Source organism: Ambystoma mexicanum, chromosome 8 (genome assembly GCF_040938575.1).
Source record: "Ambystoma mexicanum isolate Mex_15411 chromosome 8, UKY_AmexF1_1, whole genome shotgun sequence".
Taxonomy (NCBI): domain Eukaryota; kingdom Metazoa; phylum Chordata; class Amphibia; order Caudata; family Ambystomatidae; genus Ambystoma; species Ambystoma mexicanum.
In genome coordinates, this window is record NC_090929.1 from 151496068 (window position 1) to 151511548 (window position 15481).

General features: G+C 43.3%; 1 protein-coding gene across 2 annotated transcripts in view; it reads left to right on the forward strand.

Annotated features, from left to right (window-relative positions):
* The first annotated feature begins 276 nt into the window (after window positions 1–276).
* The window catches only part of RAB14 (RAB14, member RAS oncogene family), a 423502-nt gene continuing 408297 nt past the window's right edge, over window positions 277–15481 (forward strand). The window contains exon 1 of one of the 2 annotated variants that reach the window (XM_069609520.1): window positions 277–467. The gene's annotated coding sequence lies outside the window, so the exon portion shown is untranslated. The remainder of the gene's footprint in view (window positions 468–15481) is intronic. The other variant, XM_069609521.1, reaches the window with a different exon arrangement.

Consider the following 15481-nt stretch of genomic DNA (forward strand, 5'->3'; position numbering starts at 1 on the left):
CCACTGAAGAAGAGAGTGCGTGTGAGACCCGAGATGACAGAATATTGCGCGTGACAGTAAGGGAGGGAAGCGCGTGGACGTCAAACCGTCAACGCTGCTCGAGACTCCTTGAAGCGCAAGCGCCGTGAGGAGGCCCAGCTGCGACTGAGCTCGCGGAAACGGACTCCGGGTACCTGGACCCGGCAGTTACCAACTGCCGACCTGGCTGGCTGTGTTTGGTAGCCAAGAAGCCCCGCCTACCCTCAGCCTGCGCGCGGCCACGGCGAGCGTGACAGGAAACTCTGTGCAGGGGGAAGCGCCGCCATCTTGGAAAGGAAGAGAGAGAGAGAGAGTTGCCTAGGAGGAGCGGAGACAGGAAGCAGAGGGCGCGGGGAGAGAGACACAGATCACGTCGGCGGGGCGGAGCGGTAGGGACATCTCGGCGAGTGAAGGAAGACAGGCGGTGACAGCAGGTGCCCTCCTCCCTGGTGAGAGCACGGAGCTACCTCTGTGGGGTCGCTGGTTTGGTGCATCATGCCCCCCCCCCGTTACACCGGCCCCCCCTTTTTTCTAGGATGTGGCTCGCAAGAAGCCAAAGCTGCAGGACCAGCTAAAATGGGCCTGGGCTCGCGTCACCTGACCTGTCAGTACAGCAGACAGCCTAGGGCCGCATCGGCCCCAGCACCCGGAAGAGCCGGCGCTTCCTCTGCTGTCAAAGGCAGGGAGCTAAACGGACAGCCCCACAATGCACCAGCCCTACCATTTAACAATAATACAGCATTTTACACTAGCATTTCCTTTGTTGAAAGTGCGCTGTCTATTACAAATTCATATGTTACGGGTATTTTGAGCGTGCAGTATTCTCCGTAGCTCACTGTGTTTTTGTTGTGCACCCTCTACGCTGACAATGGATGTCCCCCGTTTTACAATTGCCGTGATTGTTGTTTCTCAATAGAAATGTGTGTGACTCGCACTTTTTTCATTGTAAATTAATTGCGGTATTATAATGCGTACTCTTGTTTCTGATGATCCTCTCGATCCTTTATGTCTCCAGGAACCCTCAATGACACTTTGGGCTGTGGTTTACGGTTAACTGTTAAAATATCACGTTTCGCTTTCCAGTGTTTGGTCTCGCGATTGTCTATTGTGGGGTAAAATAGCAAGGTAACCCAACTACCTACAATTATTCTGGCGTGAAATATTTGTTGCGCCTTCATTTAAAAAAATAAATGCGAGCAACTTTTTATAGTGAGAACCTCCGAATAGGTAGGGTTATTTTTCCTATATGTCTAATTTTAAACACTGTCACTTGGTTCATGTGATGTAAATAAAAAAAAAATCTGTGCTGCACAATCATTTTGGGGTTTCGTAATCGGCGACCCTGTACGTAATTTCACCGGAGTTGTTATTGTAAACTTTCTCTATTAACGGGTTCTTTGCCGCTTCTCGTTTCTGTAATTTGCAGTAATTTCAAAGCATGTGATCTTCTCTCTACCACACCAAGCCCCAGTTAAAGTACAGGCCCATCCGTAACATTCAGACCATCATCCTGTTTGGCATCCCCGATAATGCTAGTTATGGCTTTATCTGCACTAATAGTATGTATAGTGCTTGGTGCGTGTGCACACCTGCTATTCATTCTAAGTGGTTAATGTCACAAATAGTAAAGGGTGTTGACATGATTTGGGTGCAGAGGAGGTAAAACAATGACACGAGGTTGGAAAAAACACAGTGACCAAAACGTATCCAAGGAAACGGATACTCCGTCCCCTGCACACCTTATTGCTGAATAAATAAGCCAACATTTTAAAATGTTACAACTTTTTAATTGGATGTAATTTGGTGATGTCATATATAATTCCAATAATACAAGTCAAACACAGTAAAAAAAAGTTTTAAAAAAAAATAATTGTACATTTCACCACAACGCGATTTGGGACAATACCTTCATCGGGTGCAAATTTACTATTCCACAAAATAATTAACAATCCATTAGTATTAATCCATGACATAACATATTAAACATTTAATCCGATTTTGTATATCTACACAGTGGTCAATCAATTAGGTATTGGTGAAGTATGTGCAACATGCTTTTTAAGATCTTAAGCTAGCATACTGTAGAAAAAGTCATGGATGTAGGGCCATTCAGTGGCCCTCATTACGACCCAGGCGGTAAGGGGTTTACGCCGGCGTAAACTTCGCCGACCCTTACCGCCTGAGTACGAGTTCCCGTAGCGCCATGGTGATTTTTACGCCTGCTTTTTGCAGGCGGTAAAATCCATGGCGCTACGGGACCTTGTTGTTAATTACGCCACCCTATGGGGCAAAAATGGGAATGGGGAAGGGTAAATGGGGATTGGGGACTTACCGCCCCGCCAAGGTCGGAATGGGGCGGTAAGTCCGCCAACCACCATGGCGGAGTTGGCAACTTAGCGCCATGGACCATGGTGCTAATAGCACCATGGTTCTCCGCCAAGGTCGTAATGAGGGCCAGTGTGTTTAGAGATCCAGGATCAAAACCCCACCCGAGTAGAAAGTGAAACTAGAGAAATCAAAATTCCAAGGTGTAGAGTTTGTACAGCACCGTAAAGAAATCATGAAATAAGGAAAATGTGTACCCCAGAATAAGACAACGTTAAATGAAATGGAATATAATACTTACTGAATAAATACTTGCAACGGCAGAACATTCTAAATAGATGGTGATGAAACACATGAAGGTAAGGAAACCTAGATGGGTATTTAAAGAGAAAATAATATGCTATCAGTATAGGAGCGGCCCTCATCCATGCCATTTTCTACACTATGCTTGTCGCTACCATACATTTATTAAGACCTTAAAAAAAGCATGTCGGATTGCGCATGGGAGTGGCACGGCAATGGGATTTGTCGGGAGACGGGGCAGGCCAGCAGGGAACAGTTCCACTGCTTCTTTTTGTACCCTTCAACCACTGTACACATCAGAGTGGAGTGGCTGGTTTGTTTCTTTTATTGTAGGAGCGTTTGTTTTCCCTGCATATGATATATTTTATTTATAGTGCGCCCATACACAAGTGTTTCAAAGCGTGATGAGGCAGGGAGGTAAAGGGGGGACAAGACGACGATCTTACTAGGCCCAGTTACATTGAGATGCCGCAAGTGCAGGGTAGAGGAAGGCAGAAAAGTGCAGAGGGAAGCTGAGGAGGAGAAGTGCAGGACATAGGCTTATAACACAAGAAACAAGTGCAGCCAACAGGTGGCAGTGCAATGTTAAGTGCAGAACGACAAGTGATGGATAATGCAGGTAGGGGGACAGTAGGGTTACAGAAACAGACCCAAGTCCAGGGTTGCCAGGAGGCTGTGCAGTTGGGAGTGCAGGGACCTGGGTCTGAGGTTCTGAGGGTAGCCGGGTAACCAGTGCAGTAATCAGATCTGCGATCCACTGGGAAGAGAGAAGGCAGAAGCATAGGGGAAAGACTTGAGCTGCTTCCGGAACCAGAGTTGATTCTGCTCAAGTTTCAGAAAGGCAGGGAGGCTGTTCCAGAGGGAGGTGCCTGCAGAAGAGGGAGAGATCTGCCTCCAGCTTGTTTGTTGGAAAAACACATTACCCTCAAGGAGTTGGAGGAGCAAAGAGCTTGAAGATACTTAAGAAGTGAAAGCTGGAGATATTTTGATCCCAGGCCCCAGAAGGCCTTGTAGATAATGCAGGGGGTCTTGAATTTGATCCTTGCAGCCAATGGAGAGACTTCAGTGCTGGAGAGATACGATCCCTGGGCTTGAGGCCAAGGACAAGTCTCGCAGTTCTTTTCTGGATGAGTTGCGGAGGGCGATAGTAGAGACAGGCAGATTGGCTACTACAATAGTCCAGCCTAGAGAGAACCAGGGCTTGAGAAACAGTGAGCTTCCGGGGGAAGGAGAGGAGAGGGAGAATATCCCTGGGGAGCTGCAGTTGGTAGTTTGACTTCTTACAGACGTCATAGATGTGAGGAGAGAGTGAAGTCGATATGTGGAGTGAGCATATTGAAGGAGCCCAAACCAACCAAGGGGGTGTCCCCAGTAGAAGGGCTAGGGCCATTTGCATGGTACTTTGCTGACAAGGATGGGGATGTTTGAAACTTTTATTTGGCATTTAAATGGCAAATAAGTATCACTGTACATGACTGTCCTTTGGGTGGCAAAGTTGCACCAAATATGAAGTCTGCTCTTGATGATGTGCATCATCTTACAGAAAGCAATGGTAGTTTGTCAACTGTCACCATGGGGCAAGTGCATTTCTAAGTGAAAACAAAGGAACTCTTCCCTGCAGATATAGTGGGATGTTTAACAATTTGCAAGATCTAGGGTAGCATATGTTAAATTCAAAGAGATGCAAAAAGTCACCAACAGTTCAAAAGATCATTTCCAACTCCTTTTCATGAGGCCTTTGCCCACACTATATGCCAGTAGAAAACATTATTTCATGCTGGCTGTGCCCATACATATCCATGCCGGTTGCACCAGTATTACCATAAAGAAACCTACTCCTATTGGCTTTGCCAGTGCAAAATGCCATGCCACAGTAAATACATATGTTCAGACTGAACCGTCCAATGTGGGCCAGTACCACATAGGAACTTTCATTCTGCTGCCTACATCATTGTTGCCCAGTAAAACATGCTATGGCACAGTAAAGAAACATGCCCATAATGGACCCTCAAATGTGGGGCAGTACCATGTAGAGACACTTATGCTGCTTTCACACTTGCTTGTCTTTTTTAACTGCACATCAAAAACCCTAAAAGCTGCTGCCCCCAATCCCAACAGCAATCGCAGGCCTTTCAGATGCATCAGCAATCAAACCGCATCATCCATTCTTCATTTGCTCTTACATGATTTGCATACACGTATCAGCATTCACCCACGTTACGCGCTCTTCCCACACACCCTCATTTATAATCGCACCCAAACAACATTTTCTCTCATTTACGCACCCACTTTAAAACACAAAACAAACCTTTGCATACTGTGATGAACTAGGAATGAGAATTGGACACAAGGAAGTCATTGTTTTGGTCAAAGACTTTTATTAAAATGAAAGGGGTTGGGGAAATGCCTTTGTCCCTGCTCTAAGAGGTGTTTCCCTACCTAAAACCAAAACTAAGGGTCCATCAATGTCAAAATGTCAGAAGAAACTGTTCAGTGTCCATAATACTGATCTGGCCCTGACATTCTAACAATATAAACTCTACGGTGAAAAGGGTAAGTTCTTTGGCATTGAGTGGTTTATAAATGCTCAAAGGAAAATGCTTACCTCCCAACAAAAGTTCCAGGATTGAGTTCCTTGTTCCAGAGGGTGGTTCCCTTCGCCTGTATTTCTTGTCACTCTGTTGTATATTCAAAAATATCAGCTCCTTGGGTTTCTCTTGATCAACAACACTACTTGTACATAAAACAACTTGGCTCTTTGTCTTTATCTTGTTAGGATACCTGGTGTACTCACTTGCCAGGTTTTCACTCCTCTTCTCTTGATCAGCACAGAATTCTGCTAGTCTTGATGTATTCTTCTGCTCACCTCTTTGGGTGATGTTTTTCCTGTACACTGTTCAGCTTGTCCTTGCATGTTGTGCTTCCCTACCAGGGCTTTCTTATACGGACACACTTTCAACTGCCTGGCATACTCTTCTGCCAGGACTTCCTTATATAGGTAATTTCTTGCACTTTCAATTGGCCTGGCATACTATCCTACCAGGGCTTCTCTTACTTATGCATTGCATACACTCACAAACTTGAGTCTCCCACTTTTTTCCGTTCTCCCTTTTAAATAAATGCTTGCTCTTTCTCTTTCATGTGCTTCATTAACAATTATTCAGGTTTTACATGACTGCCAATACGCCTTGGTGTCCCTGTTTCCCTTGGGTGGTCACCGGCTCTTGCGGGTGTATTCGGTTTCTCACACGGCAAGCTGGTCGCGGTTGTTCGGCGTTTCCTTCTGTCTCGCCGCCTCTGTTCCTCTGCGGTTCCTGCTGGCCTCTTCTGTGTCATTTTGCGCTTTGGTAAGGTAAAAGCTGTCTCCCAACACATGCAAACGCCTAGGACCCCTCCGTCGGACTCGGGCGTCCCAGCAGCGTGTTCTCTCAGACAGTCAGCTTCCCCTTTTCTTGTCCTTGAGCCAGTCGGCTCCACTGAACTCTCTACAGCCTTGCAGCCTCTCGGTCTGTACCGAGAGGAGCAGATTTCTCTTGCCAGCAGCATGCTTCAGTCAGCTGCTTTGACTGGTTAAATTTACCGGCTGCAGGTATGCGCTCGCAACAACTGGAGTGCAGTTTGCTTGTGCTGTTGGCCTTCTTTGATCTGCATTACTCGGCTCGTCTTCCTTGTCACAGTATTATTGTAGTTATGGGAACGTAAGTGCATTCTTGACGACTTGCATATAAAGTCTTTTCTCAGTGATCTTTAAGTGCAAGCCAGCTCTGGATGACTTGTAGATAGAATCTGAGAATGTGTTTTTACGAGTCTTAAAGGGCAAGTCAGATTTTGACAGCTTGCATGCAGATCTTGTGAAAAGGTCTTCAGTACCCTTCGTAGGTGGATGAGAGGAGATATGACAATATGCCATTAAGGCATTGTGCATGGATGGGGTATCCACAAAAGAAGGGAGATGCCATATCTCGTCCGATGATGGAGTGATATTCCCCTGGAGGCTGTACCCCCCCACTCCCTCACATAACCATCCTCAGGATCAGGATCAGATAGCGGCTGCTGTCCCCTGGCCACATAGAGAGAAGTCACTGCCGGGAAAGGAGTGATGACTCCATCGTATTCATCACAATACCCAAATACCTTTAAAGCAAATTAAATGTTTTTACCTGCAGTTCCGCTCCGGATTCTGATGTCCTCGAGTTGCAATGAGGGCCCTCTGGCTCCCGTGCAGCATACAAGAGAAAGTACGAAGTGGAGAGTGATTCCTGGTGCACAGTAGAGTTTGAGTGCCTCCATCGAGCTGCCCCTTGGTCCCTGGATGTGTGGTTCCTACATTTAGATCTGCAAGGCTGTGGATGCAATACACCCCCCAGTCTTGCATAGGCGCTGGGGTACTACTGAAGTGTCAAAGGGAAATTAAGTGTACATTTGACAGTTTAAGCCAGCCCATGAGCGCCCCCTCGGCTGCAGAAAGCATCTGAGGGAGCGCTCAGTGTTTACTCTGGGCTGGCTTGGATCCTCCATAATGGGCGGGTACCCCTTGTTCATTATGGACGAGCCGCCACTGCGCACATGTAAACCAAACAAGAAAAATATTATATATATATACATTTTTTTTTTTTTCACACAGTACAGTGAATGTGTTCTACTTCTCAGCGCAAATGATGTGAACCTAGGGCTAAAGAATAGAAAAGCAGAGTCATTCACCATATCTGTTTCTCTTGTGGATAGCTCGCTTGAATTTCTTCTTGCAGGTTACATTTATTGCTTCTTAAAGACTTTATAGGATGTGGCAGAATGTTTATTAAATGTTCAGTTTACTTTATCTTAAGTAAGATCAATGCATGGTAAGGTTAAGTGATCTTCAAATGTGTAAGCCAAGAGCACCTTAAATAGGAATTCTCTCCTCATTGTACGGATTTAGCCAAATCTGTCTCGTGGCATTTTGTTACTCATATATTTTGCTTTAATAGGTTCTACCTGTGTAGTTAAATCGGATACTGTATTTTATGTCTGCTTGCTGAGTAAAACGTTTATTGAGCATCTTTTCTTTGTGGCCTTGCCCGATTCGTTGCAGAGACAAATGAATGCTTAAGAAAAAAAAGTAAAACAAGTTTAGTTATAGTTAATAAAATGTGTTTCTTTGAGAAGTCTGCATTAGTCGTGTGCTCTCACTAAAGCCCAAAATTAAAAAGTTTGCTCTTTTTTGCTTTGGAGAAATGTTTCTTCATTTGTCTACTATCTAAACACAGACACTTTGCAAATTATACAATTCTGAGGCTAGGAGCATTGGCAATAAGAAGAGATTCATATTTGAACAGTATAGCCTGTGCTGAGCTGTTTGATATTGTCCTGGGGCCCAAATTACAGGCCTGCGAGGGCCATACTACCAGTAACCAGGCAATACAGCCCCACTGCTGAGGGTGATGGAACGGTTATTGCCATTATACCTCAAGACAGGTGGAAAGAGGGGAACTGATCCTGGGGTACTAATTGGGGGAGATGGCGTGGAGCTGGAGCAGGCCAGGGCCATTGAATGTGGCGGCTGTGGCGACTGAAGATGGACAAGTGCAGAAGGTAGAGCAACTTGGTGCAGTTATGCATGGTTGCCCTTGACCTAGAAGCCAGATGGAAGTGTGGATGAGGGCGTAGAATGGAGTCGGCCGTAGGATAAGCAGGTTAGTGTCATGCGACCAGGAGGAGTCAGATTGGGAGTGCAGAGATAAGTGGAAAGTAAAGGGATTCACATGATTTACCATCAGGCAAAGGCTACAAATGGGAAGGCAGTCGGTGTGGTCCTTTAGTTTTAATGAATAGAAACACTCACTTCTCAAAGAATACCGTATACTTGTTATGCAGTTGGATAGCTGAAAAACGAAACTCTTGCCTCCTGGTACTATTGTGAGGGAACCTGGGATTTAACACCTCTCCATTGCAGCACAGACATACGACGACTCCTGGGTTCTTGCAGTTTAAATGTTTAAGAAAAAAGCTATAATTTATAGCCGTTGTGCTCGTCTGATGGAGGGTTGCTATCTCAATTATGGGATTGTTTATGTAGGGTAACTGATAGTAGACTACTATACGGACTCCGTTGTCTCTTTCCACATTGTCCATCAATGCAAAGAATTGGAGTGACATTATAAAGGTAAAAGTTTGTTAGTGGTAGCTTGCTGCTGACTTCTGTCTAGTTCTGTCGGCCCATGCAAGGAGTAACGGCCATTGACACGCTCTGGTGAACCTGTTGCTCACAGTTTTTGATTCCGGTTTATGGAGTATTTCATCCCCGTTCGACTAATTTAATGCACTTTTTTTTTTGTTCGTTTATTATTTTTCACCGTTGACCTTTTTAGTGGTAACTAATACTTTTTCACTTACTACATTTTTTCGATTTTTAACTTTAGACTCTGGCTTTTTACTTTATTGCATTGTGGTAGTTAGTCATGCTACAGGTGAAGGATAAGATGAGTCTTTCTCTCAGCCCACTGAGGATTTTTGACTCCTTTTTGGAAAGGGTGTTGTGGGAAGTCACTTAAAGCCCATTAAACCTGTAGCCGTTGTCACACTTTTACTCTGTGAGCTCCTTGCATCAGTGAATGGCATGATACACCCATACAATTATTGCAGTACCCCGGAATTTCCATGAGGCCGTATCAAGCCATATGTCCCTTTGGACGATGAAAGTCTACCGGATACATAAGCTTACACTTCTATTAGTGCATATCTAAACCTTGCCATTTTCACGACCAAACAAGAGTAATTAGCTGGACAGAGACACTGTTCTTTAAAATATAGGATACTAAAGTACCAAGACCTTATGGCCTAAACACGTGTTGGCTTAGTTATGAAACTGGATGAATTTGTGAGCACCGGAAATCTGAAGTAATATTTGAAAGAACTTTTTTTTTTTAGTTTTTTTTTTTTAATGTTGGGCTCAGCGCAGTATTATTGGTGTTCGTACAAACCCTCCACTAAACTCACCCACAACCCACCATGGCTAGCAACTCAGACAGTTTTAAACCAGTAGATCTTTTTTTTGTTGTGTTGTTTTTTTAAGGCAGGTTTTTGCTGGTCCTGTTTTTGAGGGGGCTTTAAAAAATATTTTTTTCAATTGCTTTGCACAACCTTCTGGTTGGTCCATACCAAATTTTAGTAAGTGAGAGGTGCCCGTCATAAGCTGTTACTACTTTCAGTTTTTGAAGTGCACAGGCATTTTTTCACTGATTTCAGTATACATATGTCACCGGAAGCTGCTGTGAATAGTGTATGTCAGGCTTTTACCCTCTTCCCAAGTGTTTGAATGGAACACTTGTTTTTAGCCCATCTTTTGATGTGACCATCACAAATTCTTAATAGATGCAACGAGTACAATTTTTTAATACTTTCAGGAATATACTTGCTACATTGATGGTCATGTTTCCAACTGGAATGTGGGGATAGTCTTGGGTGTCGGGTATATATTTTTATCTGTAAATTGCGGAGGTTCTAAAAATATTATCTAGCAGCTCCATATTAGAACTTTGATAAATTAAAAGAATGATTATAAATTAAAAAAAACAGATTTCCATACTATCGCTTTTCCATACTATCGCTTATCCAAACTGCATATAAGAGAACAAGGCATAAATTAGTTTTCAAAAATTGATTAGCAGAGAGTACTAATTAAAATGTTTTTGATTATCAAATAAACCTACTTGATTAGCAATCTTGTACTAATATTTTAAATTTCACCAGAGGTTATTTGGACCCAAGACCTAAAATGAGTAACGATGCAGCCTTTTTGTGTACCGCTGACGTAAGACAATTCATGAGATGAGTCAGGCCTAGCAAATTCTTTTAAATTCTGTTAGACCTGCAGGTCGAGTCAGTTAGTTTACCTACTTGACTTAAGAGAAATACTCGACCCATAGCAACGGATGACAATTTAAATGTGTTTACTGTAAAATGGTGCATGCCGCCACAAACCTACTTCCTTTGGCACATTGCTGCCGCGCAGGGGACCGCCATGCACAGTGACTTTCATTTGACATTTACTGCAAACAAAGTAAATTTTAAATGTTTCAAACATCCCCTGCAAATGGTACCCTTTCCACAAATCTACTCGACTATACGAGCAGGCGAGTAGACTTTGCAAACCCTGGATGAGGCACTGTAAAATGTAAATGGTTAGCTGCATGAATGGACACAAATAAATAAATGGATATTGTAAAAAAAAAGACTCAAACAGTTTGGCCAGTTCTCTCCCGCAGGTGCTAATATGTATTGCAATCCTAATCATAGATAAAGGCGAACTCTGGAGGCTTACTATAGTTATGTTATTTGGCATTTAAATAGCGCTTTATGTATCATTGGTATGACCTCAAAGCGCTGGTAGGTTGAACGCCCTCGGGAACCATAGTTCTGGTCAGTAGAGAGAGATAGTGTCATAGGGTGCGTGGGTGCAGCTGGTGTAGTTGCCGGTTGGTAGCTGCGCCCTAGCGTTTAGGTGTTGTGCTGGAGATGTCAGTTGGATGTGTGCAGTCTGGTGGGTGGACATCCAGACTGGGTTCTGGCTGTGTTAGGCTTCAAGGGCACATATGTGAGCAACTATGCTGCAATGTGCTCGGCTAGCTGCGTTTTATTAGGGTGATGAGGTGTTGATGAGGTCCTATGTGGATAGCTAGGCCGAATTAATCAGGGCTATAGCTGTGTTCTAGTTGAGTGATGGTGTATAGGAGAGCGTAAGAGTGGTGATGTGATGTGGTGGTTATCATTAGAGCGCCCGAGAGCAGGCACGTGAACAGGAAGGTGGGAACATAACGACAGACATTTAGAGACAGAGGACTATACAGGTATATAGGGGGATACAGATCTAGCATATGTAGGGGGGATAAGTAGCAACAGTTTTGGTGAACAGTGGGACATTGCATGATATTGCAGTAGATCTGTAGATGTACTGACTGAATGGAACTATTAATCACTACTGTGTGCACACATCGAATTAACTTTGTGTATTCATTATGTAAGAGGAAAGAAAGTAAGAGACCAAGCAGATTGGATGGCAAAGCAGGGCGAGATCTGACCAAACTAAGTGGAATTATGTAGTTTGCAGCTGTCTCATTTTCGGATAGCTGGTATGAAGCAACGGGGTAATAAGTTAGAATGTCAATGAGTATTGGATCAGCTAATTGATTGAGCACCAGTTGCACAGATGTATGTATCCAGCATATTACAGAACTAGGTTTGCCATCAAAAGCATTTGGCTGTGTAATCATGTACGTTTCGCAAAAGTGTTCACTGGTCAATATGATGCATCTTTCCCAAGAAAATGAAGAATAGTTGACACAATGAGATTTAGGTAACTAAACTTTACTGTAAAGCATAACGCGAATGCAGTGTTTTACAGTAGCAATACTGTTATTATGCATTATGTAACAGCTTAACTACTGGTCTTTGCCAAACAGGATATAGTTAGCTTTATAAAAGTATCCTCCCAATTTTCCTGTTGTCTAAAAAGGAAAATAAAATCTTGCTTAGCATTCCCACACAGGCCTTTGGTACTTAAGAGTGGAGGAGATGATTAATGCTGTACTCTCTCTCCCTATGTTACCCCCTTTGAACTTGCACAGAGAAAAGAGGGTGTGGAGATAGTCCAGAGGGTAAGAGATGAATGCAGGGTGAGCTGTGTTTTCATTGAACAGGGTAACTTAAATAGATAGTTTTGCTACACAAGTTTTTAAGTTAATTAGCAAACCTACAGAATTGCATAGCAAATTGCTTATTTTATGCTTTGAAGAGGCAAAGTATATTACGTGCACTTCAAGGGCCCAATTTCAGTGTATTTTGTTTCATGGTGACACATTTCAATTAACATATCGTTATTTTTTTCTTCTTTTTTTCTTTTTTTTTTTTTTTTAGTTGTGCGAGGCCTCTAAATCACCCTCTTAGGTGTATTGATTTACTTTTTGCCACTCTTTCCCTTCCTATTACTGCTGGACTTTTTTTGTTTTTCTTATTGATTTTTAAGGTTAGTCGTTTTGGGTTCACTTTGTATAGCCCTTGTGTATACAACAAGTGCAGGAGACGGCCCTACTGATAAGGGGTGTATCAGCCATTTTTACAAAATGGGGAGTAAAAATACTAAGAAACGCACACATCTGACCTTGTGCCTCTGCTTTCACCCACACCGCTCCATGGATATATTTGTAACGGCAGGGTTCGAATTTGCCGGCTGCTGATTAGCTCGTGGTTGGCACGATTTGAGTGCCTGCTTAAAGGAATAGTGCGTTCAAAAATATTATTGTCCCGAGCATTCAGGAATGTGGTTTTAAGCAAACTGTGATCGCTCGTAAAGACATTTCCTATGCACTGTAACTAAGTTTGCCTCACTTTTACACATGCAAAATCAACAAGCGGGGTGCGGCCATCTTTAATCTTATCCGTTGATCCAGCACCCTAAATTCAAGTACCCTCACGGCACTAAATCGTATCACCTGCCCAAGAAGCTGACATCACTATTCCTAGTGATATTCTCCTCCTATTTTCATGTTTGTGGGCACCATAGCCAAACGTGCCCAGTCATCACCTATGTCTTAACTTCAGTTGACGCAGAACCCGGAATATCAACACACACATCCTCTCAGCACAGCGTGTCCCAAATCAGAATAGAAAACACTCTTTAAAGGAAACACCAATATTCTGCAATTTATAATGTGCTTTTATTTCACAAATAACGCTCCGAGAACAACCATGATCCGTTGATTTCGATTAGCGGCCAATTTCAGAATGTCCTAAGGTTAGAGCATCAAAACTTTATCATGATGCAGTGTTTCTTTCGGGAGCAGATGCTCGTTCAACGCACCTTGAATCCCAAGGCTACGACGTCAGTTCTTGCTAGACCGTAAACAATGACACGTTGTCCCTTGTCGCTGTTACCGCCAAAGGGCAGATCTGTCCCGGGCGATCGTCCCACATCCGCGTAATGGAAATCCATACGTTTAGGCAGATCTGCCACTGCTGGCCGAAGAAACCATCTGTCGGTATCTGGAAGCTATGGCATTCGCCGAACGGTAATATATAGCTGTGTAGAAAACATAATAAAAATACATTTTAGTAGCTGTTCTTTATTCAAATTTATCCATTTACCCTGTAAATCTGCACTGAATGAAACCTAATAACGAACACAAACCATGGAAACACACAGAAAACATCAGGGAGAGTTTGAGACTACGATCTGCTTGAGAGGTTAGCGCTATGGAGTATGTATAGCTCCCAATGGGATGCAGGTTGCTGTAGGTACTCTTTTTCAGAAGGGAGTTGCCATAGCATTTTGGTGCTGGACTGCTCATGTGGGTGGGACAAAGACTAGTATGCAAATGGATATTTTCCATCTGTGAAAGGTACATTGAGCAAAAGGAGATGGCTGCGGAAACTCAAAGTGTGGGAAAAAAAACACATAACAGGTATCATGCCATGTTCTTTCTAGAGAGGGCGCCTGCTACCTTTAAAAAAATAAATAAATAACGTAACTGGCAACATTAAAGTTTGCTAAGAGTATCAAGTACGCTAGGAAAATATTCTGTACCCGGCACTTCCAATAATACAAAGTTGACAGCACACCCTGATACGCCATGGGATGTGGATATCACTAGCCTGCATACAGGTCGTCGATGAATAATCGTCACAATATGCTCCAACTAGCAACGCATAACAATGTAAGCACGCAATATCGGTCAATATCAGTCAGAAAATGAAACCTTTACTCATTCATCTTCAAACTGTACACAAATTATCAGACTTATAAACATCCCGCAAGTTACGCAATTGCTTTTTTAAATATGTCGCGGTATACATTTAATCTACAGATTAAATAGCTGTGTACAGTTTTTTCCGTCAAATGGCATATTTGCATGTCGTTGAATACAGCTCAAATGCCGTTTCAAAATCACAATAAAAGGTTCAATAGTTCAATTTACATTACATTTGGTAGTTCCATTCTCTTGGCGTAACACAGCGTGTCCGCTCAGAACAACCGTTTGCATAAATTGAAAGTAAATGTTACAATGTCTAGTTTCAAAATAGTGAAAGTTAACATTTCTGCTGGTATTTGACACCTTCTCTCCTTCAAGCCATTGAGATTCCTCCCTTTCGTCCAAAGTCGAATAACAATTGAACATTGTCTAGAGCGTGTATGCCTGGTAGGTTTCATTTTGAAGGAAATCCACAAAAACTGAAACATACCGTACGACGCGTCGGTGTGAATTCCCCACAAGCAACATCACACAAATTGACCACTCCATGCGAGCGATTAGCCCGGCCGACCAACGTGGCATTTGAAATATGCCCAAAAAATAAACTTAATTGTTTGCTGGCATCCACCAGTGCCGGCCGATCATGAATACTATTTTACCCATCAATAGTGCTAGTGATTTAGTTATTTTTGGACAACAGTTACATTGAAGGTAAGTAAAACAGATAATTCAAGCCGCTGAAAGTCTGGTGTAACCTAAGACTGCATTTGTGTCAGTCTGAAACAGACCATGATATCATATGATGATATGATAGTGCATTTATAACGCGCCTATGCACAAGTGCTTCAAGGCGCGACGAGGCAATGCAGCGTGAACCAAGGGAAGACAGACGGCGATCTTACTAGTGTTGGGAAGTAGACGATCTTTGACCCACCTCCTCCCCTTTCGTCACTCTCGAAACATGACATATGTAATAACCAAGGGGGGAGGCGTAGCCAACCCCCGTGGCATTCCGAGCACCACACCCAATCGCAAATAACACATCTTGTCCAGCATTAGGAAACCATTTTGACATAGCCCGAATGACATCTTTCTACTAGGCCCAAAAATCC